Source organism: Rhinopithecus bieti, unplaced genomic scaffold, assembly GCF_001698545.2.
Source record: "Rhinopithecus bieti isolate Rb0 unplaced genomic scaffold, ASM169854v2 scaffold_20154, whole genome shotgun sequence".
Lineage (NCBI taxonomy): Eukaryota > Metazoa > Chordata > Mammalia > Primates > Cercopithecidae > Rhinopithecus > Rhinopithecus bieti.
In genome coordinates this window covers 190563-197407 of record NW_016809732.1, presented here as the reverse complement: position 1 = coordinate 197407, position 6845 = coordinate 190563, and the positions used below count along the sequence as shown (strand labels likewise).

At 50.2% G+C, this 6845-nt stretch overlaps 1 non-coding gene across 1 annotated transcript; it reads left to right on the top strand.

The window, feature by feature from the left end:
* Positions 1-4417: 4417 nt before the first annotated feature.
* TRNAW-CCA (transfer RNA tryptophan (anticodon CCA)) lies at positions 4418-4489 on the top strand. Its single transcript has one exon. It is a non-coding gene; the product is annotated as a tRNA-Trp (tRNA).
* Positions 4490-6845: the final 2356 nt, after the last annotated feature.

Genomic DNA, 6845 nt, shown 5'->3' with positions numbered 1-6845 from the left:
AGGGCGAGGCACTGAGTAACTCTCTCAGGTGCAGAATTCAAAGAGCTGTCAAAACACTCAGCAATCAAGACATTTAAAATATTCAATATTTCCAAAAGTAAAAAGTAGTGCAAAAATCTCTGATGAACAAAGTATCAAAATTTTACATAAGATGGGTTTCCACCCTGCACAACTGCATGCTTGCCTCACTCCTAGTCCTTGCCCTGGTAAGTAGGGTCCTAGTCTTTATTGTTTAGTTGTTTATTTTTTTATAGAGATAGGGTTTCACATGTTGGCCAGGCTGGTCTTGAACTCCTGACCTCAAACGACCTGCCTGCCCCAGCCTCCCAAAGTGCTAGGATTATAGGTGTGAGCCACTGTGCCCAGCCAGGGTCCCGGTCTTTAAAGGGACCCTGTAACCACATCTGCATAAGTCACTTGATCTAATCTCTTCATGGGATCACAACACCATACTGTAGTTTAACGTCATGCCCCTGTCACAGAACACAAGACAGCGCTTGGTTCCATATCCCAGGAAAATAGGGGCCAGGACATCACAGGTGTAGCAACAAATCTGAGCAGGGGTCCAAACACAGTGGAGGCTGGGTGCAGTGGCTCATGCCTGTAATCCCAGCACTTTGGGAGGCCGAGGCAGGAGAATTTTTGAGGCCAAGAGTTCACAACCAGCCTGGGCACAATAGTGAGACTCTGTCTCTACAAAAAAGTTAAAAATTAACTTTTAATTAATTATGGGTGTGGTGCTGTGCACCTGTAATCCTAGCTACTCAGGAGGCTGGGTGGAAGAATCACTTGAGCCTAGGTGTTCAAACTGCAGTGAGCTGTGATCACACCACTGTACTCCAGCCTGAGCAACAAAGACCCTGAATCAAAAACAAATACGAATTTTTTAAAAAAGTGTTTATTTTTAGACAGGGTCTCGTTCCCAAAGTGCTGGGATTACAGGTGTGAGCCACCTGGCCTGGCCAAAAAAAATTATTGAAATAGAGTGACACTGGTCTTTCCTTGGTGTGGGGCAGCCTTCCAGTAGACTCTGGACGCAGGTTCTGAAGTTCTCACAGTGACTTTGCCGTGTGGCTGATGCTGGAAAAAGGAAGGAAGTCTCAGAGTGATCAGCGAAAGGGAACCCAGCACACCACTCCCCAGCTGCCCCCACCAGAGTCCAATCCACCCTGGGCCATCAAAAGCAAGAAGGAGGTGACACGTGTCTGTCCACCTGGAGGTGGTATCAGTAATTGCCGCTGACTTCCCTCCCAGAGGAAAGACAAGGAGCCTTTGGCTTCCTGCTTTTCTGACAGCCTGGGGGCTGGCACCTCAGGACTCACAGTTGATCCTAAATTCCTGCTCTTCTCTCACATCTGGACCCAAACACAAAAATTATCAAAGACGTCTTTCCTGTTTGACATGTTAGAGGCAGCCTGGGAGCCCTTAGATTCTTCACTGGGAAAAGCAAACATGCTTCCTCTTCTTTCTGCAAAGGCAGGGGCCCTTTCCAGATCTTTCTTTTCTTTTTTCTTTTCTTTCTTCCTTTTCTTTTTTTTTTTTTTTTTTTTTTTTTGAGATGGAGTTTCGCTCTCGTTGCCCATGCTGGAGTGCAATGGCTCGATCTCGGCTGACTGCAACCTTCGCCTCCCGGGTTCACGCGATTCTCCTGCCTCAGCCTCCTGAGTAGCTGGATTTACAGGCGCATGCCACAACGCCCGGCTAATTTTTTTTGTATTTTTAGTAGAGACAGGGTTTCACTATGTTGGCCAGGCTGGTCTTCAACTCCTGACCTCAGGTGATCCACCCGCCTAGGCCTCCCAAAGTGCTGGGATTACAGGTGTGAGCAACTGCGCTGGTCAGATCTTTCCTTTTCTAAAAGGCATAAAGCCCTGTGGGTGTTGTATTTATTGAATAAAGATTGATGCTTCATGTTCTTCAACAGACCAGGAGAGTTTATCTTTCTTATTTAATAAGGTTTTTTGTTTTGATTTGTTTTGTTTTGCTTTGTTTTGCGACAGGGTCTCGCTCTGTCCCAGACTGGAGTGCAGTGGTGCGATCATGGCTCACTGCAACCCCGACCTCCCGGGTTCAAGCGATCCTCCCGGGTTCAAGCGATCCTCCCTCCTGGTCCTTCCGAAGTGCTGGAACTACAGACATAAGCCACCACACTCGGCCTATTTACTAGCTTTTTTACTGAAGAATTTATTCACTCACTTATTGGCCAGGCCCAGTACCTCATGCCTGTAATCCCAGCATTTTGGGAGGCCCAGGCAGGAGGATCACTTGAGCCTAGGAGGTGGAGACCAGCCTGGCCAACATGGCGAAGTCCCGTCTCCATTGAAAAAACAAAAATTAGCAATGGATGGTGGCACACACCTGTAATCCCAGCTAAGTGGGAGGCTGAGGCAGGAGGATCACTTGAGCCTGGGAGGCAGATGTTGCAGTGAGGCCATAGCACACCACTGCACTCCAGTCTGGGCGACAAAGCGAGACTCTGTCGAAAAAAAAAAAAAGAAAAAGCATTCACTCACTTGTTTTATTTTTCTTATTTAATAGGAAGAAGAAAGTACTGTACAAATCAGGGACTTAAGACTCCCACGGCCGGGCGCGGTGGCTCAAGCCTGTAATCCCAGCACTTTGGGAGGCCGAGACGGGCGGATCACGAGGTCAGGAGATCGAGACCACCCTGGCTAACACGGTAAAACCCCGTCTCTACTAAAAAACACAAAAAACTAGCAGGGCGAGGTGGCGGGCGCCTGTAGTCCCAGCTACTCAGGAGGCTGAGGCAGGAGAATGGCGTAAACCCAGGAGGCGGAGCTTGCAGTGAGCAGAGACTCCCTCTCAAAAAAAAAAAAAAAAGACTCCCACAAGAGCCTGGAGTCTTAAGTGGACAATGAGCCATTTAAAACCATGCCAGGGTCAGTCACGGTGGCTTAGCCTGTAATCCCAACACTTTGGGAGGCCAAGGATGGCGGGTCACTTGAGGTCAGGAGTTCGAGACCAGCCTGGCCAGCATGGTGAAACCCCGTCTCTAGTAAAAATACAAAAGTTAGCCGGAAGTGGTGGTGCGCGCTTGTAATCCCAGCTACTTGGGAGGTTAAGGCAGGAGAATTGCTTGAAACCTGGAAGTGGAGGAGGTTGCAGTGAGCCGAGGTGGCGCCACTGCTCTCCTGTCTGGGCGACAGAGCAAGACCCTGTTTAAAAAATAAATAAATAAATAAATAATAAAATACGGGCTTGGTGGTTTACGCCTGTAATCCCAGCACTTTGGGAGGCCTAGGCGGGCGGATCACCTGAGGTCGGTAATTCGAGATCAGCCTGGCCAACATGGCGAAACCCTGTCTCTACTAAAAATGCAAAAAAAAATATTAGTCGGGCGTGGTGGTGGGCGCCAGTAATCCCAGCTACTCGGGAGGCTCGGGAGGCTGAGGCAGGAGAATCGCTTGAGCCCGGGAGGCGGAGGTTGCAGTGAGCCGAGATTGCCTCACTGCACTCCAGCCTGGGCAACAGAACGAGACTGTCTCAAAAGAAAAGAATTGTGGCATTTTTCAAGTATTTTTGGCAAGCTGGTTCCTGGTCGTGGGCGTCGCCCTCCACAACCCTGCGCTTGTCCCCTGAGAGGAGAGGAGAAAGGAGCAGCCCCGAGCCCCGCTCCCTGCGACCCCGCGCCGCCATCCGCTCTCGGCCGCCACGCCAGGGTCCTGCCGCCTCCCGACGACAACGTCGCCGCTTCACAGGAGGCACAGGACCTGGCAAGCGGCGACCGCGAACGCCTCTGCCGGCCGCCCAGCCGCCCCCAGCCAGGCCCCGGCGTCCCCAGCCCCGCCTGGAGTCACCCCACCCCTCTCCTCGGCGTTCTCTCCCCCGCCCGCGTCCCCTCGCCCGCCCCGACGTCCCCTCGCTCCGCCTTAGAGTCCCCTCTGCCCGGGGGTCCCTCTGCCCTCTGGGCTTCCTCCCGTCCCTCGTTCCTCCCCCCTAAAGCCCGGCGTCCTTACCCCTCCTAGGAGTCACCCACCCCCACGTCTCCTAGTCCTCCGCGGCGTCCCCTTCTCCCCTGCGTCCCCTCGCTCCCTCCCAGAATCCCTATGGCCCCGGGATCCCCCTGATTCCTGGCCTCCACCCGGGCGTCTCCTCAATCCCACCCCCCCAGTGCTAGTTCCCGCATCCCGGCGTCCCCTCGCCGGGTCACTCCGCGACGCGGAGAAGGCGGAGCCCGAGTCTTGGCCGCCGGGTAGAGCTGCTCCCCTGCGGCGCCGCAGTTCAGTCTGGGATGTCCCAGCGCGTCCATGTTCCCACACCCGAGAAACGACACTCGCCAGCGCTCTAAGTTGGTGCTGGAATTCAGGAAAGGGCATTTTTCCTCCGTAGCCTCCCAGCCCTGGAACCATACTGGAGAAACGAGGTCTTTAGTGATGCGAAGTCGTTTGCTTGCTGTGACCTCGTGGCGCAATGGTAGCGCGTCTGACTCCAGATCAGAAGGTTGCGTGTTCAAGTCACGTCGGGGTCAAAGCCAGGGTTTTTTTTCTTTCTTAACTGTAGAGAACTGGAAGGAGAGGAATAAAAGTCACAAACTAAGAAATTAAGCCCCGTGCAAGATCTGTTGTCCTTCCAACGCAACGGAAAACAACTCGTTTTTCCTTTCCCTGGGAGAAAAAAAACCGTTGCGTTCCGAGGGAAAGAGTTTCCGGTGACAGGGGCACCACCAACCCTCCGAGCGAACCCCGAGGGAGCCGGAAGCCACCCAGCCCGGTCGCAAGGAGGGTGCCCTGCCCGCCACGCCCACGCCCACTTCTGTCCCCCCCCCCCCCCAACTCACCTGGGCTCTCACCTGGAAGGGGTCCCTCGCGTCCCGGAAGTGTGCTCCCCACCCTAAGGACTGGTTTCTTTCGCATCTCCGTCTTTCCGTCTTCTCCCTGCCTGCCTTGAAATTCTCTTTTTTTTTTTGTCTGCTGCACTTTCAGGTATTCCTAGTCTCAGTGATGGTCTCTCTGGTGGTCCTTTCTCTGACACTTGAATTGACACCTCATTCTCAGCAGGTCTATAATTTGGCCACAGCCGTAAGGCCTGGATATTCACTTCAATGTTGTCTAACATTTGTTACCATGTATTGCATCTGGTTGGAGGGTTCATAGGATCTAATATTATGAAACATGATGTTCAGGTCTGAATTCTCTCCACCTGCGTGGTCCAAAACCCCCAGGCCAATAAATTATAGTTTCCCAGGTTAGAAGACCCCACAGATGCTGGCAGAAGTTGAGGTAAATTATCTCTGAGAGACATACACCCTCACAATAGGCCTTCTAGTTTTCCCACATATAAAGTCTCAGTTGAAATTTACTCATAATACATTTTAAAGGAAAATAAAATCTGTGAAGCTGATTCTGCTGTCTACTGTTTTTTGCAAAAACAACAAAGTCAGATCCACAGATTCCAGTATGGAGATTATCAGATACTGAATACACAACGGATATGTTTAATCTTTCTCAAAAAATAAAAGAGGGGACCAAAAAGTTAACTAGAGAATGATAAACAATGAAAATATATGTGTAAATAACTAAAAAAAAATTCTAGCAATGAAAGATTTAATACTTGAAATTAGAAACACAATGGATATATTTAACAGCAGATCAGACTGAGTTGAAAAAAGAATAAAATGGAATATTGTGGTAATTCAAAATATATGGTCAGGTGTGACTAAATATACAAATTGACAACTGCTCAACCATATTATAAAAATAGAGGGCCAGGCATGGTAGCTTATGCCTGTAATCCCAGCACTTTGGGAGGCCCAGGAGGGAGGATCTCTTGATCCTAAGAGTTCAAGACCACCCTGGACAACATGGCGAGACCCCGTCTCGGATGTAGTGGTGCACCGCTGTGGTCCCAGCTACTCAGGAGGCTGTGGCAGGAGGATCACTTGAACCCAGGAGCTCAGGAGGCTGCAGTGAGCCATGATCACACCACTGCACTCCAGCCTGGGCAATAGAGTGAGACCCTGTCTCAAAAACAAAACAAAACAAAAAGTAGGCCGGACGGATCACCTGAGGTCAGGAGTTCAAGAACAGCCTGACCAACATGGAGAAACCCCATCTCTACTAAAAATGCAAAACTACCCAGGCGTGGTGGTGCATGCCTGTAATCCCAGCTACACAGGAGACTGAGGCAGAAGAATCGCTTGAACCTGGGAGGCAGAGGTTGCAGTGAATCAAGATCATGCCATTGCACTCCAGCCTGGGGAACAAGAGCGAAACTCTGTCTCAGAAAAAAAAAAAAAAAAAGGCAAGGAACTATGTTTTGGTATAAAATTCTTTGATTTCTTTTAGGGCCTACTTTCTGTCACGTTGGTAGCTTATTGCTACGAAAAGTCAATCTTAAAGTCTCTGTTTCTTTTCTTTTCTTTTTTTTTTTTTTTTTTTTTTTTTTTTTTTTTTTTTTGAGACAGAGTTTTGCTCTTGTTACCCAGGCTGCAGAATCTCGGCTCACTGCAACCTTTGCCTCCTGGGTTTAAGCAACTCTCCTGCCTCAGCGTCCCAAGTAGCTGGGATTACAGGCTTGGTGCACCACCACGCCTGGCTAATTTTGTATCTTTAGTAGAGATGGGGTTTCACTATTTCGGTCAGGCTGGTCTCAAATTCCTGACCTCAGATGATCCACCCACCTCGGCCTCCCAAAGTGCTGGGATTACAGGCATGAGCCACCATGCCTGGCCAAGGTCTCTGTTTAAAATTGATGCTGGGCAACTGTGCCTGAATTCCAAAGGGAGGAAGGTATAAGAAAGCACGACTACCCATTCCCACCACGGAGTGAAATCGTATTTCAGGTTTACTTTAGAAATGCAGTTGGCCCAGAGGAGGGGTCCGTTC